The sequence below is a fragment of the Lissotriton vulgaris genome, chromosome 10 (assembly GCF_964263255.1).
Source record: "Lissotriton vulgaris chromosome 10, aLisVul1.2, whole genome shotgun sequence".
Taxonomy (NCBI): domain Eukaryota; kingdom Metazoa; phylum Chordata; class Amphibia; order Caudata; family Salamandridae; genus Lissotriton; species Lissotriton vulgaris.
The window spans coordinates 458,970,627-458,997,884 of NC_141698.1; positions in this window are offsets into that span (position 1 = coordinate 458,970,627).

Consider the following 27,258-nt stretch of genomic DNA (forward strand, 5'->3'; position numbering starts at 1 on the left):
ACAGCCACTTCTTTTGGCAACTGGATTGCTTCCAGTAAATCTTTCTCATATTGACCATTTCTGATTGGAGTACCTTAAGAAGTCAGAAACTCCCTTTGCATCCATAATTGGCCATAGTCATGCACAACCCCGTAACCATGTTGGCTGTCAGTGTATATGGTTACTTTCCAATTTTTCACAAATTTACAAGCCTTTGATAGGGCAACCAATTCGGCTACTTGTGCAGACTTGATTCCAGGTAAATGGGATGCTACCACTGGACCTCCCAATGCACATACTGCGTAAGCAGCGCTTAGGCCTCCTTCCTCGTGTCTCATGCATGAGCCAGCTACAAATAGCTCATAATCTGAATCAATTCAGGGCACTTCTCTGATATCTGGTCGTCGTTTTGTACTATATTCAGTCAGGTCAATGCAGTCATGTTCAACGTCTTCCTTCAATTCTGCAATATGTGAATTAGGCAACAGGGTTGCTGGGTTCAGAATATTACACCTAGCAATGGTTACATTTCCTGCACCTACAAGAATTCTCTCATACTTAGTCAGCCGACTAGGTGTGAGATATTGAGTTTTAGTCCTTGTTAGCAAAATTACAACTGCATGTAGAACATACACAGTTACAGAATGTCCCATAATGATGGATTCACTCTGCTCAAGGCTCATGCACGTTGCAGCTATGCTTTCAGACATCCAGGTAATGCAGCGGCCACTGGGTCTAACGTGGAAGAAAAATAGGCTACAGGACGTTGCACTAGTCCATGAATCTGAGTCAGGACTGAAAGTGCACAATTATCTTGTGTGTCACAGAACAGTGCAAAATCTTTTGAATAGTCAGGCATTCCCAATGCTGGAGCTGTACACAGGCATTCTCGTAATTTTACAAAAGCAGTCATGCTCTCGTAATCCCATTCTACTGGGTCCTTTGTTCTCTTCTTTGTCATTTATATCAATGGCTTTTCTAGGACTGCAATTCCCACAATCCATTGCCTGCAGTATCCGACAACTCCAAGAAACATTCGAATCTCCTTTTGGGTCTTACACAAATTCATGTTTCTAATTGTACTGATTCTTTCTGAGGTAACTTTTCTGACACCTTTTTCTATCTGGTGCCCTAGATATTTTACTGACGTGGCACAAAATAGTAATTTTTCTGGTGAGACTTTATGTCCTCCTTCACCTAAATGATTCAGTAAAGCAATGGTATCAACAACACAGTCTTTTCGTGTTTTAGACGCCACCAAGAGGTCGTCTATATACTGAACGAAGACTGACTGTCCAGGTAGTACTAATGACTCAAGGCACTTTTTCAAAATTTGATTAAAAATCGAGGGGCTTTCCGTGTACCCCTGATGGGCACGATTCCAAACATAGACATGACTGTCGAATTCAAATGAGAAAAGAAATTTGCTATCTGGGTGCAATGGAATCGAGAAAAATTTGTGACATAGGTCAATGACAGTAAACCATCAAGCTTCCCACGGTTTCTGATACAGAATCACTGCAGGATTTGGCACGACTGGACAGCAAGGAACAACAATCTTATTAACCTTTCAAAGGTCTTGTACAACCCTGTACTTACCACTTGGTTTCTTTATACCAATTATGGGAGAGTTGCATGGACTGCTCATTACTTCTTGCAATATGCCTGCTTCAACCAAACACTTTATTTCTACTGCAACACCTGCCTTTATTTCTGCTCTCATTTTGTACTTTCGAGTATTTGGGTAAACTGCACTTTCCTTTATGGTTACTTTTATTGGTTCAACATTTGCCATTAGTCCTACATCCTTTCCAGTAAAATCCCATACTTCTGGTTTTACCATCTGTTGCAGTTCTTCTGGTAAGTCTTTTATTGTCATTCTTTTAATTTCTGTCTCTGGTCTTGCTAACATCAATTTGTAAATTCCGTCTTCGTCTGGGGTTTGAATTTCAACACCATTTGGAGTGCAAAACATGGTGCAGTTCATTTTGCACAACAAATCTCGTCCTAACAGGTTTACAGGACTTGAATCACAAAGAACAAATCTATGCATTTCTTTAAAATTACCTATTCTAACTTCCATGGGTTCTGTAACTGGGGTACTAATTTGCTTATTAGAAACACCCACTACTTGGATCGCTTCTCCCGAAAGGGGTAGGTGTGGAATGTCTGCTGTTCTCACAGTAGAACGGGTAGCACCAGTGTCCAACAGAAAGGTGACATCATTTCCTTCAACCTTTCCTTCAATGTACGGACCTGACTGGTCTACCGGCAAGGAGGCGCCAAGCACGCACTCCTGGTCCTCCCCCCTCAGGCACCATCAGTAAGGTTCTTCACAATAGAATGTGTCATTCAAAAGAAATTGTGATGTTGCTGCATCTCTCTTTTCCCTTCTTTCCCAATTCGAGGTATCTACACTCTGTTGTGCTTTGCTCCTGTAATTTGGCATAGGTGCTGGGGGTAATTGATTTTGTATAACCTGCTGCTGTGTCTTCCGTGGCACCTCATTCTGCATCTGTGGATTTAAATCATTATTTGGCACATTATCATTCTGCTCAACCTTACACCTTACACTTGTCCAGTGCCCCAACTTGCCACATCCATGACAGGGGAATTTCTTTTTGGCAATCTCTCTACTGAATTTTCCCCCTGGCCTTCCGCCACTTCATCACCCTTATTCTGGTTGCTAGTCATCTGGTTTAACTGTTGTTCTTGTTGCTCTGCTAATTTTACTTGTGCCCACATGACTTTTTCTTTTAATTCTTTCCGTTTATTTTCTATCTCATCTTCACAATATTTTGCATATTTAAGGACCTCATCTATGGGCTTTGCCTGCCAACAAATTTTATTGTCTTTAATTCATTGTGAAATTTCTGGTCTTAATCCTAACACAAATCAATAAATAAAATGTCTCATATCCTTCATGGCAATGTTGTCCAATCCGCTGTATTGTTTAAATGTCTGTAATAAACGTTCATAATATGAATGCACTGACTCATCTTTATTTTGAGTGGTTCTATCTATTTTCATCCAGTCTGTTTCTTTTGCAGGCACCTTTCCTTTAAGGTAAAGTATTAGGTGATTGTATTTTTTCATTACATCCTCGGAAGGTGCCCCTGTCTTTGGGTCTCTAGGGGACTCATCACTAGGCCAATCAACAGCAATTTTGCATTCTGCCCACAAATCTACAGGGACTACAATGTCAAATAATCCATCTAAGTCTTTCAAAAGACACTTTGAAACTTTTTAAAATCACTCGACTTGTCCGTACCACTCTACAGGTTTTTCACGAAGTTTTGGAAATTTATTCATAAATGACAAAATATCATGTTGAGTCCATGGAACATGCAGATAGCCTCCACTTGGTACCCCTCGCATGGGACACAATTTTTTCTAACTTTTCTGTTTCTTTTAAAACATACTCTGAAGTCATTTGTTTTGATCTAACCTCTTACTTTTTCTTTGCCCATCTGGCTTTCCATTTCTCTAGTTCTCCCCATTTTTGTAATAGTGTCATCAGCTCTCTTATTTGCACCTTTCTTCCTGACACATTCATGTTCTCTAAATCTTTGTCAGAAAATTCTACTCAATATGGTTTCTGCAATACTTTAGATTTACCAATGTCAATTCCCATGCTAGCTGCAGTTTCCATTAATTTCTCATGAAACACCCTTGTATTTCTAGGAATGTTTACAAATGAAGAGTAATTCGTCTTCACTAAGGGTATTTAACCTGTCCAATCCCACATTCTCAGCCATCAATTCCTCCAATTCAATCCTTAATTTATATCTATCTAATGGCTTTGTCTGTGTTTTTGGTTTTTCTATTTCTCGTGTCCATCTGTCTATATCTTCAGGAGTTACTAGAGTGGCACTTCTCGTTCCTGAAGATGTCTCCATCTGTACTTCTCTCGAATTTAAAGGAGTGGTTTTCCTCATTGAACTACCTTCTGGTTCTCTTATTGGTAACTCCATTAAGGAGATTACTGATTCACATTCACTTGCCTGATCATCTATTATCAATGGTTCTGTTCTTGGCTGTACTACTGATGTAGTTATAACCGGAGCTTTTGGACTAGCTTGCTTGTCTCAGTACAAAGGAACAACTGGGCCAATAGTTACTGGAATTGTCAGAGCTTCGGGACTTGTGTTTAATTGGGAGATTTTCTTAATCAATTCACTTCTCTGTTTATTTAAAGCTTCTCTTTCTCTATCTTGTAATACTCTTTCAATGGAGATCTCATGTACCACTTGCGGAATTAAAGGAGGTTTTAAGAACAAGGGCATTCGGATTTACTGTACTTGGTACCTCATTATAAGGTGGTGGATTTTTCATTAATAAATCCTCCATAAAATCATCGTCTGAATCACCACTAGTCATTAAATGTTTTGTTTTCTCAGTCCTTTTACCTCCCATGGGCTCTTCTAAAGTTAGTACTGGATATAGCCCTTCCACTAACATGTTCTGTCTCCATTGTTTCATTTGTTTATCTTTTAACTCTCTTTGAACTTTAGGAAAGAATTTACTCAATCCCTTGTCAATTCTGGGTCTGTCTCGCTCAAAAGCCTCACTCTCCCATTCTTCCAGTGCCTCATATTGCGCTAATCTAGGTCTAGGATGTAAATCATTCATTCGAGTCCTTAAATTGAATAAAATTCTTCCATTAAATGTGCCTTCTAAGGGAAATGCTAAAATTCCGTCATCTTTAGTGTATTCCACCCAGTTTTCTAACCATACACAAGAGTGATAACCCCTATCAAACATCATAAATGATGCGGGAGTATTCGGCGGTGGAATAATGACCCCTTCTCTAGTTTTAATTGGCTTGTCTTTTTTAAAGTAATTCTTTTTTTTTTTTTAAGTTTCAAAAACCTTTACTAACACACGTGCTCACATACACAGCTTCGTGCCTACAACCAGACATGGCCGGCAGCAATTTACTTTAATTAAAGAGGAATGTAAAAGTGTCACAGGAAGTATACAATGATGCAGCAATCCACTGACAATCCTCTCCGGGCAGGCCGCGCAATGTTCTATCGACCATAGCATCAGGTTACAATGGACCAGTCTCTCCTGGACACCAAAGGGAGTGACATGCACACAGTCTAGTGGTACATAAACCATATGATCAACCTGAAGCAGATATCTCTCTTCAACTTTAAATACATGGCAGTATATCTTATTCCCCACCCCGCCGGCAGTGGAGCTCCGTCCCCTTTTCTGCCTATGTACATCGCTTGCAGACATGTGAGGATATTGCAGAGGGCATTGCTGATGCGACATTACAAATCTACGTTTCTTGCTTCGCCTTACCCAAATTGTATTTGGTCTAAGGGGGGCCATCAGCCTTGCTCTCCTACATCATCAATATCCTATTCTCATCCCAGGCCCTACAGGGCACCGCACAGCCCATCACCCAGTGCTGCCAATTCAATCCCTTTGGAATAGTCCTCGACCCATCATATAACACATCCCCGAAAGTGTCCTACACCCATCTATTCTGATGTGTCTGAGGAGGTAAGTCCTTCTGCCTCGACAGGAACCGTGTTTGTCAATTCCCGAGCTGCTATCTGCATAAAATATGTGTGAAGTGGCCCCCAAATATCAGCCGGCCTAGAAGCTATGGGTTGCATTTCTGAGTATATGCCATATTGTTCCTGACAGTGCACCTTGTCCTGTATCCAGTCCTTAAACTTGGGAGACCGTCCCCTCCCCCATCTGCACGCCAGTCGTCTTTTCGCTAACAGTAACGCTACGTTGGTGAATTTTCTATTGTTCTTCGGGACTTGTGCCGTGTAACCCAGCAGAAACACCAGCGGATCCATTTCCAACAGACCGTCAATCATAAGTTCTAGCGCCCCATGGACCTGTGACCAGAATTCCTGGACTTGTGGACAACCCCATGCTATATGGAGGAAGTCGGCACCCCCCTGCCCACAGCGCTCGCAACAATCTGATTCCGTAAGCTTGAACCTAAATTTCCGAGCTGGGGTATAATATAGTCTGTGCAAGAACTTATAGTGGATGATTTTAAAACGGCAACTGGACATCAGCGTGCCCGAGAGTCCACAGCAGTATTCCCATTGGTCATCTGTGACGTCTCTGCCTAAATCCTGTGACCAGTGCCCTCTGGCCATACCCACCACTATCGGTAAAGCGTTGCGCAAACTCTATATAGGCTAGACACCAGATGTGTGCCGTCCGGGATATGCAGCACTACTGTGAGAGGAGCCATGCTGGGGGGTTCATGCGGATAATCAGGCAACATGGCCTTCAGACCCTCCCGCAGCCGTATGTAATAAAAGATTTCCAGAGGGCTAGGGTTATGTACCCCAAAAAACAGATCCCGAGAACGAAATGAACCATCAGGGAATAGATCGCCCCATGTGAGTATATTCAGCCGCCTACACATATTGCGAAAGCCCGTCTCCTGGAGTATCGCCATCCGAGGGTGGTAGGACAGCGGCATACGGGGCGTATACAACATGGACACTTGCAGCCATCGTCCTATCCTTTGCCATGCGTTCATGGTGCATGTCACTGTGTTGGGCGGTATGTCCAACGCAGCTGTGGGGGCATAGACAACGCCAGTTAACGGTAACGGATGGGCTATCCAATCCTCGGCCGCTATCTGCGGCATGAAACTGGCAGGTTGCATCCAATGGTACATATAGTGCGCCTGTGCACTCAAGTAGTAAATCTCAAAATCGGGTATATCAAAGCCGCCCATATCGTAAGGCTGTGCCATGACCGTCCATTTAAGACGTGCTTGACGCCCCCCCCCCAGACCAACCGGATGAGTTCGGATCTTAATGTTTTGACAAAGTATGACCCTGGATAAAATGGAATGTTAATAAAAAAATAAAGAGATCGGGGCAAGACGACCATTTTCATAAAAGGAAAACCCTGGCAGCCATGGACAGCGGTAGCTTGATCCACCTCGTTACCAAGTCCTACAATTTGGTGATGGCAGTGCCATAGTTCAGTCGAATAGTCTCTTCCTTATCCCTTGATATTTGTATCCCCAGGTAGCACAAATCCGTATGACACCACTCCAAGGGATAGACCAACGGGAACTCAGATACAGCAGTCGTTAATGGGAACAGTTGAGACTTCCCCCAATTTATCGAAACGCCAGATAGGCCGCCAAAGGCCACAAACTCCCGCAAGAGTGCGTTCAGATTGGTCTGAGGATCCTTAACATAGAGTGTAACATCGTCTGCATACAATGATATGGAAAGCTGTCTCTGAAAACAATTAAAAGCACTATTCTTGTGCAGTTGCCGAATGCGACATGCCAATGGTTCTATCGCTATGGTGAACAGTAAGGGGGAGAGTGGACACCCCTGACGAGTGCTTCTCGTAATCGCAAAGGCCTCTGTTAGTCGACCATTCGCCAGCACCCTCGCCTTAGGAGCAGTATATAGCAGGCGTATCCACTCCACAAAGATTGGGGGAAAACTCATCTTGTGCAGCACTGTTAACAGATATCTCCATTCCACGGAGTCAAACGCTTTGGACGCATCAAGGAATATAGAGGCTAAAGGAACATTTGGGGCCACTGTCTGAATCAGTGAAAAAATCATCCGGTGGTTGTGAGAGGTCGATCTTGTGGGTACAAATCCCGATTGATCAGGCAATATGAGTGTAGTCATGAGCAACGAAAGCCTTGTGGCTAATACCTTGGCAAGTATCTTAGCATCGCAATTAAGTAGTGACAGAGGGTGATAAGAGTCACAGTGCGAGGGTTCTTTACCTGGCTTAAGTAAAGATGTGATGACCACCTCCCTCATAGATCGAGGAAGTACGCCAACTTCTAGCGAGTCTTCAAAGACCTCCCTCAAAACCGGCGCCATGATGTCGATATAGCATTTATAAAATGCCACCAGAAGCCCATCAAGGCCAGGCACCGGGAAACACAAGAGGGAGTCTGAGACTAAGAAGGTGTACTCTCCTTCAACGTACGTGGGTCCTATAACACAAGACCCTATCTTACTGTCTACTCCTCCCGGCTCTTGACACACACCAAAATTAACAAGATTCCGCGAACACGCGGATAGCGTGCCACTTTCTTTGAATACACTTGGGTCTACAATTCGTCATTTCGTCTAGATACAGACGATGAGCTACTTTTCGATTTATTTGATATTCCCTCTTCTGAAAGCCCTGAAGATTCGCAGTAGGTTCCTCTGCGATGAAACACGTGTTGGCACTAACAAAGGAACAATAAACCCATACATTTTTTGACACCAAGAACTGAATATTTTCTTTCTTTAACGAACTCTTGAATCTGAACATGGATTAACCGATTCTCTACAGTCATTTTGGAAATGTGGATGTGTATTTACAGATAATCTTGCTGCAACATTGTTACTACTGTAAATATCACACTATTGTATAAGTGCAGGGGCTTTGTTGTTATATCATCAAGGCCAGGTGCTTTACCGCAGCTCAGAGACATTATGGCGTCTCGGATTTCATCCAATTTGAACGGGGCACCGAGGAATTGTCTATCACTGTCGCTTAGCCAGCACAATGCCAGATCTCCTAAAAAGCCCTCTAAATCAATGTCTCCGGAGACTTTTGAAGTATATAGGTGCTCATAATGCGCCTGAAGTGTAGTCAAGTACGATCATTATCCTTACATATCTCACCCTCAGAGTTTTCGAATCCCTAAAACGGTGTTATTACCACGGGCAGCACGCATCGCTGCCGACAGTGCCCTGCAAGGTCTATCGCTCTCATTGTATGTACAAGCCTTCCAATATTTGCCCCTGAAGTGGACCTCTCGCTGCGCTTCCGCCTCATACTCTGGCAGTTTAGTTCTGGACTCCTGCTGTAATCTCCCTGCATTCTCCTGCAACATACTACTCTCAAGTGCTCGCAGTTCCCCTTCCAGTCTGTGTAATGTACGCTGTATATCTCTCAATACCCCAGCACTCTTAGCTATACACCACCCCCTCACCGTAACCTTGAAGGCCTCCCAGATCGTCTCCACACTGTCCACTGTGTCCTTATTACGGGGAAAGAATTCTTCCATGTCTCCCCTCAGTTCCTCCCGAAATACCATATCTATCAGAGCATCGGGTTGTAATCACCAAGGGCGGCGAGGTCGGTCATAACCAGGCATGTTTATGGTTATCAACACCGGTCAGTGATCTGATTGGGTGCTAGGAAGATGCTTTGCATCAACTATACATGGTGCCAGTGTACTGGAAAGTAAGCAATAATCGATCCTCGCCCACGTTCCAGTGTATGATGTGAAATGTGTACCCTCTCTGAGGTCGGGATGTACATGTCTCCAGCCATCCAGAAGTCCTTCATCTTCCACTATGCCCCTCAGAGTGTCTCTTGCCCTAGGATGATAGTTCATTTGTCCATCTGCCCTGTCCAACCCCGGGACCATGGCTAAATTAAAATCCCCGCACCAAACTATGTGGCGTGAGCCAATATCTGACACGATTCCCCATAACATAGCAAAAAATTCAGGCGTATCCACATTTGGGGCATAGCAATTAGCAAGGGTGATAGTATCCCTGCCCAGTCTGCCCCACAGCACAACATATCTCCCTGCCTTATCTATACGTTGACCCAGGAGTGTAAAGGGAGTAGCACAGTGTATACGGATGACCGTGCCCCTGGCGTAGGACGAGTAGTTCGAGAAAGCTCTGACTCCCGCCCATCTATTGCCAAAGTTAGAGGTAGCTTGAGGGGAGACATGTGTTTCCTGTAGCATGACCACCTGCACCTTATGTCTATCCCAGTAAGCCAACATTTGTCTACATTTGCGAGCATCTGTTAGTCCACGTACATTCCATGATAAAAAGGTGCATTTATTAATGTCTACATCCCCCATCGATAGTGCCCTGCCTATTTCCTACAGTCATCCATTGCAGTTCTAGACTGTTCAACCTGTATCAACTGTCCATTCCATACCACACTCCCCTCCGCATCGCCTACCCAAATATAAACTGTAGATAGCACAGTGCTGTGCGTCAGCAACCAATATAGTACACTCCAATACAACACAGAAAGGTTCAAAGCACGGTCGTGTATTTCGCACTCATACAACACATGCAACCCCCACACTTTCTCCCATGTCCCACCCCCCTCCCACTGAAGCAACCCCAACCTGCCAGTTTCTCCACCCTCCCCAACTCACCCCAAACTTCCCAGAGGTCCAGAGCCAAAACATGCCCTGATCAATTGGAAACAATAAGGGTATTTCCCATTGGGTAGCATTCCAGGTGGTAACACGATTACCCCTCCCACCCGCCGAAGTCACACAGGAAAGTTTAACCCGGACAAAGGAAAGAGGGGGTGCCCAGCGATCAGAGTTTTGGCATCCCATGAGCTACATCTCGCCACATCCATGCAATAAGCACAAATCAGAACAGACGTAACGTCAGCTTCAGTCTCTGAGACAGTTCAGTACTCACGTACAGGTACCAGCACAGAGATACGTTCCCAAGCCCCATACAGTTACTGTTCTTCCTCGTCCATCCTCTCAGGTGGTGAGTCGGGAGCCTCTTCCCCAGCCCCACCGTGCTGCGCCGCACGTTTGTAGTGTTTAATGAACTCCTCCACCTGCTGCGGTTTCATAAAGAATTTTTGCCGTCCCTGGTATGTTACTCGCAGGCGAGCCGGATATAGCAGTGTGTGGTCCACTTGCATATTAGGCAGTTTGGCCTTCACCTCAATAAACTTCCAACGTTCCTCCTGTACCATTGGGGTGAAGTCAGGATACATTGTAAAACTGTTGCCATCAAACGAGAGTGATTTGGTGCTACGGGCCGCCCGCAAGGCCAAGTCCCTGTCCCTATAATTAAGCAGACAGGCGATGATGGGTCTCGGAGTCATGCCTGGTTTGGGTCTAGGACACAAGGATCTGTGCGCTCTCTCCACTATAAATTGGGGCGAGAAGGCCTCGGAGCCAACCGTCGCAAGCAACAACTTCTCCACGTATTCCTCCATCTTGCCCACATTGGTCGTCTCCGGAATTCCTACTATGCGAATGTTATTGCACCTACTTCTCGCCTCCAAATCCTCATTCTTGGCCGCAATAATCCGTAGCAGGTTGTCCATCCTGGAAAGTTGTGACGTGTGTTGTGTCGTGGTATCCTCTGTGTCCGAGATTCGCTGCTCCGCTTCCTTCAGTCGCCACTCATGTACGTCCAATTTGTGTACTACCGCATCCATATGTGAGGACATCCTATCCACTTTATCAGCTATCGTTGCGAACCCCTGCCGCATTTCACGGAGAACTTCTTTGAGGTCCGATGAGGTATCCGCTGGGCCCCCGGTGTCTCCACTAGCGCCTGCCTGATGCTGTTGGTCTGGTCCAGTACGATTCGACTTCCTGGCAGCCTCAAACGTGATCTTCGGCTGTTTCGCGTCTGGTCTCCCCATTCCCGCCACAGCCCAGATCTGGCGGTAATCACCTCAGAGCTACGATGTACTAGGGCACCGGTTATGAGCCCAGCGATACGGGAAAGTCAGGGAGCAGCACCCGTGCCTTCAGCAAGGGACCAAAGAAGCAGAGAGAAGTCTCCTCCTCAGTACGTCCAACCCCCAAAGTAGGGTTATAGGCAGCGGCAGCAAGCAGTCAGGACCTGCGCGGTCTTCCCGGACCTCGTCTGGTGTTGTAGGTGGCAGAGGGCTGGATAAATCAGGGGATTCTGCCGCTGTCTGCCCAGTTCACTTCTATACTCCCCACACACAGGCCTTTTGTCACGTTCCACCCGGCACTCCTCGCAAGTCCGCAACACAGTTCAATGACGTTTGGGGCTCGAGCTGCAGCTTACGTCAAGGTATGCAGCTGCCTCCACCAGCCTCCGCCTCCCATACTGATCACCTCACTCCTATCTATGGAGCGCAATGAAGGGGCCACAGCTCAGCAGGTACACTGTAAGTCTCCTCCCTTAAGACCTCAATTGTTCTTTTGCCAGGTAACCTCCCAGCCCTCCACCACTATACCGGAGCGCAGGGCTGAAGCTCACGGCTGTCTGGGTAGGGGTCGAACACATGCAAGTGTGCAGGCCCAAAATTGCAGCGCCCTTATCCCAAGGGCAGACATCCACTCACCACCTCTAGTGCTCAAGTCCCTCAACGGCGCAATCGCTCTTTGCAGGCCAGCCAGACCTCTACCACCAGTCGCCATTGAAGGGCCTCCTGCGAAGTGTTCAGCTGCGCAGGCCAACGCGGCCTTTCCGGTGACGAGCGCCACTCCGATCGTCTCTGCCGTTCCTAAATTATGTCCACAGCATATGGGGAGGAGTGGTGGCAGGAGCGGAGTCCCTCGCCGATGCCCCCCTATCGATCAGCAAGGGTGGTCAGGTACACGGCCTGCGCAGCGCAGCTCCAGTGGTATTTCGCGCCCAGTGCAGCCTAGGGCCCCCGGTGAAGCCGCAGCCTCGCTTAGTACCTGCAGCCGGCCACCAGCGGCGCCTCTTCCAGGGGTCAGTCACGCTGGGGATATCGTCGCTCCTCCCGGCCGCAGGCAGTCACCGATTCAGCCCAAACTCGGGGGACATGCATCGGAGGTTCTGATGCACAGATGAGCTCAAGCACAGCTCACGGAAATGCCATTAGGAGGATAATTGTCCGGATTTTGTTCGCCGGGCGGTGGGAGCCTCATGCGAAGGCAGCCATTCACCAGTGCGCCACCTAGCGCCCCCCCTTTTTTAAAGTAATTCTTAACTCTGTCAACAAGTGACAATTTTCTCTTATTTCCGTACATGTTGTAAGGTCTGCCTCCTATCATCTGTTCCTTAGCAAACCCTAAGTATCTTGGATCGGGTCGAATTTCGCAGCGGGCCCTGCATCGCAAAATGCAATGCAGGGTGCGCTACGAAATTTGTTTTTTTTTAATTAAATTGTTTACTTACCTTCAATTTTCCATACTCCAGTTTTTAGCACCCCCCACCCTTCCCCTCCCTCGTCCCGCCTCTCCGCGCCACCGAAACTCCCTCCACGGGCCGTGGCTGGCTATTTATAAAAACAGATTTCAACACTTTACTAAAGGAGTGTAGGAAGGTGGACATCTGACTATGGTTACCCCCAAACTTTTTGCCTAGTGTTTAGCTAGTTTTTGACATAGTTGGCCTGGGATCCTGCTATTCAGGGCCCCAGGCTAATTGCTCTCTCCTTAAAATGGACTCCATGTACCTTAGGTGCATACACAATTGGAACTGGTTCACCTTATAGGCCCCTGTAACAGTGTACCATAGGTACCCAGGGCATAGGTGTAGCCAAGGCCTACCAGGGGCTGCACATGTATTGTGCCACCCCTGGCCTGGCCTCCATATTTGACACAACTGGCTGATCACTCAGCTGGGGTAAGTTGGTGTAATCACCTCTTACTTAGATATAGTATCCCTATATCTAACCTTAACTGGACACATGTTAACCTATAAGCCACTCCTATGGAAGGCCCCTGCAATCCTGGGGGCAGAGTGTGTGGTTTCATGTGAGACGGTGCTCTAGCATGAGCTGAGCCTGTCTGCAGCTGTCGGGAACAACTCCCTTAGCTGTTCCGGGATATTGCCATACCATATACTCTTAAGTGCATTATAATCCTCGCGGTTATATGCTAACTTTGGTTTGGCTTTATCAAAACATGTTGAGTAAGGTGTCATACGATTTGGAATACTATCCCCTCGACAGTTCTGTCGACGGGGATAGCATTCCACCCTTTTAGAGGGACACAACATGTACATAACCTGAACCCCGGTTAAAGTTAACCAGCACCTCAGCATCACAAAATGGATGCTGCCACCACAGACACAAGTCTGACCTCCTGCTGCTGGGTGTCCTTCCAGCGAGGGAGGCTTGGACAAAGGGTTTCCTGCCTTGGGAGGTGCGAGCACCACCCCAGACAGGATTTTGTGTTTTGGGTAGGACAGGGCTGAATAGAATCAGACATGCCTGGGGCACACAAGGTGTCCTCGTGCATAAGCCAGTCCAAACCGGTGCTGGGGCTTTCCAGCCCCAGTCCTGGCATGGAGCTGGACAAAGGAAAGGGGGTGTAACCACCCCCCTTTCTGGTCCCATCCAAAGGAGGGACCTAGCAGGTGATCCACCCCTCAGATTGGGAATAAGAGTGGGAGCAGTGCCATAGCACCTCAGATCATCCTGAAATCAACTTGAAACAAAGAAGAAGACTGGACTTCAACATTCTGCTGCACAGAAGACTGAAGAGCATCTCCCTTGTGGCCTAGGAGTGACCACCCTGTGAACACAGGCACCATCCAGCAACTCGACGTCTACTTTGCCGCCGCCTCCTGCCGGAGCCCGAGCCCAGAGCCCAACGAGACCCAGACTCCCAGACTTCACACATCCCAATCCACAGTCCCTGCAAAGAAGGTACCTGTGGAGGAACCGAGAGACGTGGGACCGGACATCTTGAAAGACCCCCGAGACGCTGACTGCGCAGCACCCGAGGCACCCTCGACACTGTGCTTTGGGGTTGCAGAAGCTCCACAAACAAGCAGCATTTGCCTTGAAGATCAGCCCCCCAGCATCTCCACGATCTGCGTTGGGCCTTTTTGCACTTTGTCACTCAACGCGCCATCCCGGTCACTGGCCACATGGCTAGCGGCCATCTTGGCAATGAAACTGACAATCAATACTGTGGGTCTGGTTGCTCCAGACTTACCCTCGCTCCTGTAAAAAGGAGCACCCTCTCTGACCTTGCTGGTTCGAGTGATAAGCTTTCTTCACTTCCTGCGTGGCTTGCATTAGCCAAGGCCTGTTTGCTCCAATCAAGTTGCCAAGACCGCCATCAACTAGAAGTCTTTGTGTGACAGCTCGTGATTGACTTCTGGACGTCCTCGACCTCTTCGTGTCCACGTGGCTGCGGAGACAAGCTACACCTCATTGCCTGTTTGCACCCGACATCGCCTGGTTCCATCCTGGTTCCACGGTAGTCACTGGCTAGTGACTTTAAACATTGTCCCCTCTGCTTTCAGGTCTTCACCACTTCAGATCCACCCTTGGATCCACTGGAACCCTCTTCAACGACCCGCCTGCAGCATCTTCAACTCCAAGCACCATCGACCTGCGTGACGAAACCCAACACTACTTCGCACCTGTGCACCCGCTTCCTGTGGGTGAGGTAACTCAGCAACGCCGGTGTTCCTACACTGGTACATACCTCTAGTGCCTAGGCCTAAAGTTTTGTCCTTCTAGGTCAGTCGGAAGGTTCCTTAAACACTAACTTTGTAACTTTTACGCACCATTGACATTGCATTGGTGTATGCGTGCACTTTCAGCGCTGCACCCGAGTCCCGCGGGCCTTCCCCGACTTCTTCACTGCTAGTCCCGATCAGCTCCAGTGATTCCCAAGGCCCTAGGCCTACTTCCTTTTCGATTGGTGGTTCTTATACCACTATTTTAGTATATGGTTTAGGTGGCCCCTAGGGCTCATTCATATTGTGCAACTTTTGTGTATTTAAACTGTATTGTGTTTTATCGCATTTGCTTCTGTGCTCATAAAGAATATAGGGGATACTTGTAGTAAATAAATATATATATATTTTCAATATATATCTGTGTGGTGTCCTTTCATTTGGTATTCAAGGGGATTGTGTATGGTGAAACAGCTTGTTTCACATGCCTTTACAGAGTTTAGCCTAAAACTGCTTTGTCCACGCTACCCCTAGGATAGCTGGTCTATAAGTTTGACTTACAACCGATCATCATAAGGGTTGCTTGGCATGGTACAAGGTGATCACTAGAACTAGTGAGCATCATATACCAGGCCAACTTCTCACATTGGTGAGCAGCGGATTGGGATTTGAGCTTGCTGTTTTTTTACCATTACAATCTTTTAGAGTATCATTTGAAATATCATACAGGTACCTGCTAGGTACATATTAAAACAAGACTAGTATACTTAAGTTCTACTGAACTTAGTTGTTGTAGAGGATAGGCAGTATCACACCCTGACTACAACTACTAGATAGGTTTAGTAGGTAAACACCAGTGTAGGTAGATTGCAACATATCCACTCACACTAGAGCAAAGTCTGGAGCAGAGGGGTCCACTGGACTTACTCCTGTTAAGAGTGACCCTCCAAGGGCACCATCCAAATTTGCTATTTTTAACTTTAAAGAACTGAGGCAGCTGTGTACCTTAAGAGGTATCAAAACGGGTCCAACCCCTACAGCAGACCACCTCAGAGAGCTTTTAGACCAGTCTGAAGCTCTAAAGACCTCTAAAGCAGACCCCACAGGGAATGTTCAAGGAGGCTCTCCCACTGAAGTTGACAATACTGACACACCTGTCCCTGTTGTCCAGTTAGATGAGGAAGACCAAGTCACTGGAGATACTCAGCCTGAGGAGGAGGAGGAAGAAGAGAAGACAGAAGGGGAGAGCAGTGATTCTGATGATGGTAGACTTAGTCAGGTGCCAGCCAACAGGCTCAGCCAGGCTAACTTAAGTGTATTTGGGACTGAGCTAAGGATGAACTTAACCAGACCCCCAAGTGGACTTAACCAGGAGCCCAGGAGGAGGAGGAATCACTCAGGTGAATCCAATACCTCCCAAGCTTTTAGAGGCTCTCATGGTCACTCCAGAAGGGGGATGACTAGCCCTCAGAGAAGGGAACATGAGGCCAAAATGAGAGAGGCTGAGCTTAGGATCCAGAAGAGGGAACTAGAGGTTGCCCTGGCCCAAGAGAAACTTGCTAGAGCAAGACAGCCTAGAGAGAGTGGGTTAGTACCCACTGGTGGCAGCATTATCCCTAAGGATAAAGACAGGTCCTATGATAGTAGAAACCTGAGTAAGATTGTGCCCCCTACAAAACTGGCGATGATATCCACAAATGGATGACTGCACTTGAGAGAGCCTGCAGAGTACAGCAGATCCCTCAGGAGCAGTGGGCAGCAACCTTGTGGCTCTCCTTTGAAGGTAGAGGCCGAGTCAGACTCCTCACAGTTAGTGATGGGATTCTAGAAACTACCTGGTCCTGAAGAGTGCTCTGATTGATGGGTTAGGCTTAACCACTGAACAGTACAGGTTAATGTTCAGAGAGACCCAGAAGACACAGACTCAGGACTGGTCTGAATTTGTTGAAAGTGCCACTAAGGCTCTGGAGGGCTGGTTGCTGGGAAGTAAGGTTACAGACTATACAGGATTGTATAATTTAATTATGAGAGAGCAAATTTTAAGTAATTGTCAAAATCAGCTTCTACATCAGCACCTGGTGGACTCTGATCTGACCTCTCCACAAGAATTGGGTAGGAGGGCAGACAAATGGTTCAGAACCAGGATCAGGCCTAAGAACCAGGGTGGTGACCAAAAGAAAGAGACTACCAAGCCTCAAGAGAAAGGTGGGGATAAATCCAAAGAGAAGACTTCCCCAGGGCCCCAAAACTCCAAGGATGGGGGTGGGTCCAAAGACACTTTCTCTACAGAGAAAACACCTTACTGCCATACCTGTAAACAGGTTGGACATTAGAAAACAGACAGGTGTTGTCCAAAGAATGGTAATAAGGAAAATATACCTCCCAGTAAGGCTCCAACACCTCCTGTCACTGTTAGCAGTGGTCCCCCAGGTGGTGGGAGCACCCCCCCGGAATTTGGGTGGGTTTACTTTTGGAGCACAGGTGGATTCTGGCCTAACCAGGTCCCCTACCTAAGATACTCTTGTCTATGAAACTGGCATGGGGTTTGCCAACTTCACTGCTTGCCCAAATACTTTGAACAAGTACAGACAGGAGCCCCTCATCAATGGCTTGAAAGTTGAGGCCTTCAGAGACACACAGGCTAGCATCACCATGGTGGCTGAATGTCTAGTCCCCTCAAGGCAACTTTTACCTGATGCCACATATCAAATGACAAACATTCATGGAATAGAAACCAAACATCCCATGGCAGTAGTCAATCTTAGCTGGAGAGGTGTCACTGGCCCAAAGAGAGTGGCAGTGTCAGCAAACTTGCTTGTAGATTGCATACTTGGTAATGATTTGGAAATCTCAGCCTGGGTTGAGGTTGAACAGCAAACCCATTCTAGAATGGTAAATCTCCATGGAAAGGTTAGAGGGGCTGTGATGGCTACAGCCCCAATCCAAGATGTCCTTCCTGAAAGAGACCTCAGCCCCATCTTTAGCTAACTCCCTTCCTGAAAAGATTAGCAGGGCTGTGATGGTAACAGCCCATACCCAAACTGAGTCTCCTCCTGAAAAGGTTGGTGGGGCTGTGATGGCCACAGCCCAAACTCAAACTGATTCCTGTGTTGTGAAGCCTGAAATGATGGATCACTCCACACAAACAGAGAGCATGGAGGAGGAAGAGAAATCTCCCCCTCACCAGACATTAGGAAAGGATCAGCCTCCTCAGGGAACTGATCTTATCCCTGATGAAGGAACTGTTCCAGAGGTTGTTAGGCCTAGCCTGACAGAGCCCCTGATGGCAGTGGACCCTTCTCAGGTGGGACCCAGTCTGGAGCAGGTAACCTGCCCCTCTCTACCTTGCCTTAATCAGCCCAGGGCTGCAGAGGACAAGAAGGACAGTGAGCCCCAAAGGGTCCCCTGTCAAATAAAGCACCCCCATCAACAGATTAGGGGCACCCAAACTAGTAGCCCTAGTGAGGTGAAAACTTTACGAACTCCTGAGGGATCCCCCTTAAAAGTAGTTAGGGACCTCCCACAGATGAATTATGTTGGGCACAGCCAAACCTGGGACCCCAAGGCCCCAAACCTGACCTGTCCCTCCAGTAAGCCAAAGAAAGGGACCCGGCCTCCAGCTATAGGCAGCCAGAGGTTGACCCTGAGAGCACAGTGCAACCCAGTCAAGGAAAGAAAGGCACACATGGTGGAGAGTGACTGGAGAAAGCTGAGTCCTACAGAGGAATCTCACTTCAGTACTCCATCTCAACACCAGCCTTTTAGTTTACCACAAAACACCACATTCCCTATGGTGGAGACCCTCTGATACCCTTAGGGTGAGGGATTGCTTAGTGGACCATGAGACAGGGGGTTACCAAGCCAGAGCTGGTACTTCCTTATATGGCCACTTAGGCAATATCGGCTTACCTGGACAAGGATAGCCTTATCTCCTTTTGTTTGGGAGGGGGGGAGGGGTTATGTAGGAAGGTGGATATCTGACTATGGTTACCCCCAAACCTTTTGCCTAGTGTTTAGCTGGTTTTTGACATAGTTGGCCTGGGAACCTGCTATTCAGGGCCCCAGGCTAATTGCTCTCTCCTTAAAATGGACTCCATGTACCTTAGGTGCATACACAATTGGAACTGGTTCACCTTATAGGCCCCTGTAACAGTGTACCATAGGTACCCAGGGCATAGGTGTAGCCAAGGCCTACCAGGGGCTGCAGCATGTATTGTGTCACCCCTGGCCTGGCCTCCATATTTGACACAACTGGCTGATCACTCAGCTGGGGTAAGTTGGTGTAATCACCTCTTACTTAGATATAGTATCCCTATATCAAACCTTAACTGGACACATGTTAACCTATACGCCACTCCTATGGAAGGCCCCTGCAATCCTGGGGGCAGAGTGCGTGGTTTCATGTGAGACGGTGCTCTAGCATTAGCTGAGCCTGTCTGCAGCTGTCGGGAACAAATCCCTTAGCTGTTCCGGGATATTGCCATACCATATACTCTTAAGTGCAGTATAATCCTCGCGGTTATATGCTAACTTTGGTTTGGCTTTATCAAAACATGTCTAGTAAGGTGTCATACGATTTGGAATACTATCCCCTCGACAGTTCTGTCGACGGGGATAGCATTCCACCCTTCTAGAGGGACACAACATGTACATAACCTGAACCCCGGTTAAAGTTAACCAGAGCCTCAGCATCACAAAATGGATGCTGCCACCACAGACACAAGTCTGACCTCCTACTGCTGGGAGTCCTTCCAGCGAGGGAGGGTTGGACAAAGGGTTTCCTGCCTTGGGAGCACCACCCCAGACAGGATTTTGTGTATTTGGTAGGACAGGGCTGAATTGAATCAGACATGCCTGGGGCCCACAAGGTGTCCTTGTGCATAAGCCAGTCCAAACCGGTGCTGGGGCTTTCCAGCCCCAGTCCTGGCACGAAGCTGGAAAAAGGAAAGGGGTGTAACCACCCCCCTTCCTGGTCCCACCCAGAGGAGGGGACCTAGCAGGTTATCCACCCCTCAGATTGGGAATAAGAGTGGGAGCAGTGCCATAGCACCTCAGATCATCCTGAATCAACTTGAAACAAAGAAGAAGACTGGACTTTGACATTCTGCTGCACAGGAGACTGAAGAGAATCTCCCTTGTGGCCTAGGAGTGGCCACCCTGTGAACACAGGCACCATCCAGCAACTCGACGTCTGCTTTGCTGCCGCCTCCTGCCGGAGCCGGAGCCCAGAGCCCGAAAAGACCCAGACTCCCAGACTTCTCACAGCCTGATCCACAGTCCCTGCAAAGAAGGGACCCGTGGAGGCACCGAGAGACGTGGAACCGGACATCTCAAAAGACCCCGAGGCGCTGACTGCGCAGCACCCGAGGCACCCTCGATGCTGTGCTTTGGAGTTTGAGAAGCCCTACAACCGAGCAGCATTTGCACCGAAGATCAGCCCCCCAGCATCTCCACGATCTGCGTGGGGCCCTTTTGTACTTTGCAACTCGATGCGCCATCCCGGTCACTAGCCACGTGGCTAGCAGCCATCTTGGCGATGAAATCGACAATCAACACTGCAGGTCTGGTTGCTTAAGTCTTGCCCTCGCTCCTGTAAAAAGGAGCACCCGCTCTGACCTTGCTGGTCCAAGTGATAAGCTTTCTTCACTTCCTGCATGGCTTGCATTAGCCAAGGCCTGTTTGCTCCAATCAAGTTGCCGACACCGCCATCTGCTAGAAGCTTTTGTGGGACAGCTCGTGATTGACTCCTGGACGTCCTCAACCTTTTCATGTCCACGTGGCTGCGGAGACAACCTACACCTCATCGCCTGTTTGCACCCAACATCGCCTGGTTCCATCCTGGTTCCACAGTAGTCACTGGCTAGTGACTTTGAACATTGTCCCCTCTGCTTTCAGGTCTTCACCACTTCAGATCCACCCTTGGATCCACCGGAACCCTCTTCAACGACCCGCCAACAGCATCTTCAGCTCCAAGCACCATCGACCTGCGTGACGAAACCTGACACTACTTTGCACCTGTGCACCCGCTTCCTGTGGGTGGGGTAACTCAGCAACGCCGGTGTTCCTACACTGGTACATACCTCTAGTGCCTAGGTCTAAAGTTTTGTCCTTCTAGGTCAGTTGGAAGGTTCCTTAAACACTAACTTTGTAACTTTAACGCACCATTGACTTTGCATTGGTGTATGCGTGCACTTTCAGCGCTGCACCCGAGTCCCGCGGGCCTTTCCCGACTTCTTTACTGCTAGTCCCGATCAGCTCCAGCGATTCCCAAGGCCCTAGGCCTACTTCTTTTTCGATTGGTGGTTCTTATACCACTATTTTAGTATATGGTTTAGGTGGCCCCTAGGGCTCATCCATATTGTACAACTTTTGTGTATTTAAACTGTGTTTTGTTTTATCGCATTTGCTTCTGTGCTCATAAAGAGTATAGGGGATACTTGTAGTAAATAAATATATATATATTTTCAATATATATCTGTGTGGTGTCCTTTCGTTTGGTATTCAAGGGTATTGTGTATGGTAAAACAGCTTGCTTCACATGCCTTTACAGAGTTTAGCCTAAGACTGCTTTGTCCACGCTACCCCTAGGATAGCTGGTCTATAAGGTTGACTTACAACCGATCATCATAAGGGTTGCTTGGCATGGTACAAGGTGATCACTAGAACTAGTGAGCATCATATACCAGGCCAACTTCTCACAAGGAGGGTAAAGAAGAGGAACATACTAAACCAACAGCTCTCGCAATTATCAACGGTTGGAAAAAAGGAACGCAATATAAAATGACGAAACCAAATTTTAGCATCCAGCTATAGGGAAGGTAAACATTGGAACACACTATTAACAAAAATAACCACATTTAATTACTTCTAAAGGGAGGGTAAAGAAAGAGGGAACATTTACGCAATCATAAAAACATCCGCATTCAGCTACAAGGAGGGTAAGAATAATGGAACACGCTATTAAACAGCAAAACACGAGTTTATCATTATCAAAGGGAGGGTAAGAAAAGGAACATATGCAATCAAAGTTTTAGCACATTTAGGGAGGGTAAAGAAAAGGATGCAACTTATACTGACAATTACCCACACAGATTTATATTTACCTAGAATGGTATGAATACTAACCCTGGCCTCGGGTCAGTTGAAAAGGACAGAAGAACCCCAAAGGTTGCAGTGCCAGTAAGCCAGCAGGCGCAGTTCAGAAATCAGGACAGGAAACTCCAGAATTTGGATCAAGTCCGGACCACCAAAGGTTAAGACCAGCACCCGCAGTTCAGTTGCAACGCCTGCGCTACTCCCTCTCTGCAAGGAATCAGCCAAAACCCCAGTTGGGTTACAGCATTCACCAGCAAAGTGCTTCGCCAGCACTTCAACTTCCCAAAACCCTGATTGGGTCACCGAATCTTCTGACAGAGTGCTCCTCAGCCCTCTGCTCTTAATCACCTATTGAGTGCGTTGGGTCAGCGACAGGTCAGCTATTCGGACAAGTCGGACAAATTAACTAGCTAAGCTTACCCTAGTTATACTGTTTTCCAAGTCAGTGCACCACCCCCAATGTTGCAAGTGTTAGTATCCAATTTTGATTGGACAAAGGAGGAGGACAGGTTATCACACCACCTACATTTTAGACTTTTGCCATCTCCTATTCAAATTTCTTTCCCGGCCATCGAACTTCAGGTTCTCATGACGGTTAATTTCTCCCAACAATGTATGTTCGGTTGACAATTACAATGTATACAATTTAGAGTTCATCGGGGTAACTTTCCCAGGAGCATCTTCTAGTCAGTCAGCTCCTTGGCAATAGTCCAAAGGTCATTGTCCTCGAGACTTGAGAATTTCGCGCATCCTCCGTTTTAACAAAGATGGAGTTCAGCATTACGAGACAGGCCAGTTTTCAAAGTGTAACATGAAATGGAAAAGGAACAGTTTTAGAACACAGAATAAATTACTACACTGTATACCATGAATTTCTACACTATACCCATTACTTTATAATAAACTATAGCATTAGGATTAGGCAGAAGGAACAGCTTCGCAAAAGCAGCAATGCAAGCTTCTTGCATGTGAGAACACAGATCAGCCATATTAGCTCTAGTGCACAGATGCGACAGTTTTCCCCGCAAAGCTGCGAGTACGTCATGTCACGTGGGTATGACAGACGCATGCGCAGTAGAAAATCCCGCATAGCAGCAGCCATTTTAAATGCAAGCGTATTATGGTTAGTAAAACACATGAGCAAGCTTCACTCGGACTCCCGATATCGATGAAAAAGGGGTAGATTAGTAAGACAAACATGTTGATTACATAATTAGCGTTATTTGAGGTTCATGAATTCAAGCAAGTCGCTTCTCGTGCGAATCCTTGCTCCATCATTTGTCATAAGGCAGGTATTAAAAAGCCTTTCCAGCAGTTGTAACCAGAATTCAATATCCAGTTTACAGACAGAACAAGATATCCTATTTGGCCTACGGCTCCGTCCGCTCTACTTTTTTAAATTAAAACGGAAATCTTTTTTGCTGTGATGGTTATTGCTAAAATGTGCATTTGTACTTTGACGTCCTCTTTAGTTCTGGAGATTTGGGCAGTTGAAGATTGAGGACTGGTTTGGTACATAGTTCCAATGTGTTGAGACCAACTGTCTGGTTTATGCGATCTAGAAAGCTTTCAAGATTTTTGTTTGACAGGGCAAGAATAATTCTAGTTGAATTGCTTCTTCATTTCTCTTTTTTCCAAGTCAAATTGCTTGTTTATATGGCCCACACAAGTTGTTTATTTCTTCAAAAGAGACAATGTTTGATCCAGTTCATATCTGCCTGATCTTTTGTAAAGCACACTTCTGGATTTTAAGGTCTTTTGTAAATCATGGCTGTATTGCTATAGATCTTGCCGGGCCAGGAGCCCTCACAGACCCCTGAGTATCAGTAAACGTTAGAGGTAGTTGATGTAAAAATGGTCCCCAAGCTTCTGTGGACTCATAACATTTTCCATAATGAGTATTTCATATCAATGTCCATTGACCATTTGATACGTTTCCAGTTTAGATGTGGACTTCTCAAGCCGATTATCTCTGACTTCTCGAGGGCCTTGAACTGATGGTCTAAGGACAGCCACTGGGGCATATGATCACTTTTGAGGCATGTTAAGATTGCAAAGGTTTTAACTTGACTTATCAATGATCCTATAATCTAGGACCATCTGGCTATTGCATGCAAAATGTGTGTAATGGGCTGGCTGGTCGTCAGGATAGCCTCCATTTAGCACACGCAAATGCATGCCTTCTAGGGCAGTTAGCAAAGCTCGTCCCTAAGAGTGGGACTTCTAAGGTGGATAGATCTGTGAGTCTATTAGCCACAGTGAGTCGACTAAAGCCGAAGAGGGGTTTCAGTGCGAATTGCACATTAAGTTTGAATTAAAATTCCTGGTCAGCAATAAATGATCATTTGAATAGGTTACTTTGATATCTGCGATTAGAAGCTCCAATGCCTTGATGTTATGCTTCTTTTCTTGAGCTGTTGGATGTATATACACGTTTAATATTAGTAACCTGACTGCAGCGAAATCTTGACTCCAGTTTTTGATTACACTGCATAGACAATTGTGGTTGCTGATGGGGCGAAGAAAGGCATTAAAGGACAGCGAAGGGATAGATAAGTGGATAGGCTGCCCATCGCTTGTCCCTTGGTATATTGACAAGTGGCTGGAGTGGAGAACTCAAAGTTGCCCTCAATCGGAGTCTCTTCTTCGCGCCATGATTCCTGGACGCATATAATATTGTGTGCCGTTAGAAAGGACTTTGCATCTGAGTCAGTTAAGATAATTTCAAGCCCTGCCACATTCCAGGACAGTACGCTGATAGGATTGGGGTCACTCTTCATGTTCCATACTAATGGGACTTTCCTTTTTATGATTAAGTCATTCAGATGAGGGATATGATAAGTGTCAGCCAGCCAGCCCCGGTCTTCATGTGGATTTCCCAGGGATGGTGGTACAAGTTTACAAAGTCTTCCTTCTTGTGGATTGATGGAAATGATCATGCCTTGTTTAGGATTATTTGTAGTGGCGAAGAGAGTCCCTACTGCGTTTCAAAGGAGTGCTTTTGTACCTGGCCTTTGTTGATACTTGCTAAGGGTGTTATTAATTGATGGATCACGAGCGGCCAGGTTTGAGCAACATTCTAGGTCTTGCTGGAAAAAAGACACCGGGATATCGGGCTTTCCAAGGCAATGTGGTCAGGGTCTCCCAGTCCTCTAAATGAGCACGGTTTTCATATACATTATTAGCTGTTGCATGGGTAGTCCATATTACAGCAGTTGCTTCCTTTTGGGGAAATAGGGTTGAAGGGATAAACTGAATACTCTCAATGTCTGACGAGTTTGAATGCAAGTTCTTTCTTTGTTTTGGAGACTACATTGTTTACAACTGCTTCAGGTTCACTAAGAAGTTGATTCAGTATGTCTAAAGGGACATTTTTAGTGATCAATTTCAATGCAAGAGTTAGAATACCAAAAACACAAAAGATCACTGCTGAAGCTACTGAGATATCGGGTTGTGCTCTGAACTGGTTTCTTTCCTCTCTTAGGCACAGAATGTTTGACAGCGATGAGTCAGAAAAGAGTGAATCACTGCATTGTCCAAATAAGAAATGGGCACTAAATTGAACTATTTTAATAGAGCATTCAAATCTAAAACCAGATCCGGAAGGTGCTCCACCTTATCACAAGAACTAGGAATTGAAGTCCCCCGTAATCGTACCCTTTGCCTAAAACTACTAGAGTTCTTGGCTCTCGTCCCTGGAAAACCTCAAGTCCAAAAGTGAGAAAACAACTCAAGAGAAAACCTGCTGTTTCAAGAAGGCTTGACCCTCACATTGAGCCTGAAGCAGGAACTCTCCGCTTGTAAAAAGCATTGGAAAAGTCAATTGATGCGACACCTAATGGTGTTGCCAATATTCTTTAGACATGTTGCACAGCAGTGCGGGCTGCTGTGCAACATAGCCTAAAGTAAATAAAAACAAAGTGCTATGGCATGGCAAGGTGAGGGAGAAGCCATAGATAGAATCGCATTCTCCCACAGTGCAGGATGTGTGCTGGATGTGTGTAGGACGTGTCCAGGCTGTGCCCAGGCCAAGATCAGTCAAACATCAGCACATCAGATCCTGTCCAAGGCATGTCGAGGCTGGTCTGAGCCATCCCTCTGATATCGGTCTACTGATAGAATTGGACTGCCATTACATGATAGCGAAAAGATGCATCACTTTCTAAATCCATTACAAATTACCTTTTTGGTGCAATGGGTCTGATTAAAAACAAAATTGTAAATGTTGGAGAGAGGCATGTTGCTGCCCAAAGAGAGGTAAAGGGGGTACTAAAGAAACCATCATATGGTGCTGCACTGGGGTATGGAAAGCCCCTGATGGGTGCCGAACAAGATCTTACAAAAATTTCCTTTACTAATAACCCATTTGTGCCTCTCTAAGTGACATTGACGTTTTTCCTCCCTCCCCCAGATTCCGGCTCCATACATGGCTGAAGAGATACATTTGGCTTTATACATTTTTATCAAATCAATAATAGGTCGTTTTCCCAGTTTGTGCTACAGTAGGGAAAGTGTTGTTGTTTTCTGCAAATGTTATACTTTATTTCGGAAAATATGGAGTCTGCCAATATTAAAGGAGTTAGGCCTGAGACAATGTCGTCCTGCCTTTTTTCAACTTTTAGAAGATTAAGTATTTATTCCTCATTTAACTAAATACACGAAGGCTGTGATCAGAAGCAGCAAAACAAAGTAATTTTAATCCATGATGTTAACTTTTATCCAGTATGGCTGTATCTTCAGATGTAGCATGTTAACGGACATTGAAGTACTAGAAAAATATACCATAGAGCTATACTTACCAATAGCCCATATATCTCATTTACCATACATAAATCAGTCGGCAATGGAAAAGGTTCAATCATTTATTTCGCAAAGCGCCCTGTACAGGGGAGCCTCCCTCTGGTCACAGCTCGCAAAGGTATGCAGAGGAGACTGCTGGATCTTGTTCAAAACATTGCATATATACTTTCAACATACCTCATAGAAACCCCATACATGGAAAAGTACCAGTTTCAGGAGAAGCCAACAGGAACACCCATATAAGGCACAATAGATA